The following is a 514-nucleotide window of genomic DNA, read 5'->3' as shown; positions in this document are numbered from 1 at the left end:
GAGGGTGCAAGAGTAAAAAGATTGCTTTCTTTTGAATTTCTGTTTTCATTTGGTTGAGTTACTGATATCTTAGGCTGTTCTGTATACAGTATGGTGTGAATATTTTTTGTGCTGATTTTATAAATGGAAATTAGTTATTGCTATTATGTTCTGAAAGTACTGAATGTTACAGATTAAGCATTTCTGAAGATCAGATAGTCACCTTGGTCCAACATGGTACAAATGACATAAGTCAGTTTAGTCTGTATATAATCATATCAGTGATGGTTCATGTCTTGGTAGAATAGATTGACTTAATGACCTGGTACATTTAGTTTCATTGCAAAGGTTGTATATGTTTTTGTCCATATTTGTCAGAAAAATGTTTTTCAGTGTGCCTTTGTTTCATATTGCTTCCTGTTGTTTGGAGAAATGATTTTGAAGGAGGGTAATGGTAATAAAGAGAGACGGCAGTCAGACTGACCAGCTTAATTAAGGAGTGGTTTCCAAGAGAGGGAAATGTTAAAAGAATAAC

The 514-nt window shown here is 33.7% G+C and overlaps 1 protein-coding gene across 1 annotated transcript in view; it reads left to right on the top strand.

Annotated features, from left to right (window-relative positions):
* Positions 1-514, top strand: part of LOC119586953 (uncharacterized oxidoreductase YjmC-like) — a gene marked incomplete in the record, with an annotated part of 12,303 nt that overhangs the window by 10,068 nt on the left and 1,721 nt on the right. Inside the window, 1 exon segment of the mRNA XM_037935685.1 lies at positions 1-514.

Source organism: Penaeus monodon, chromosome 22 (genome assembly GCF_015228065.2).
Source record: "Penaeus monodon isolate SGIC_2016 chromosome 22, NSTDA_Pmon_1, whole genome shotgun sequence".
Taxonomy (NCBI): domain Eukaryota; kingdom Metazoa; phylum Arthropoda; class Malacostraca; order Decapoda; family Penaeidae; genus Penaeus; species Penaeus monodon.
Note: the sequence above shows the minus strand (reverse complement) of the source record. Positions and strands in the feature narration are given on the sequence as shown.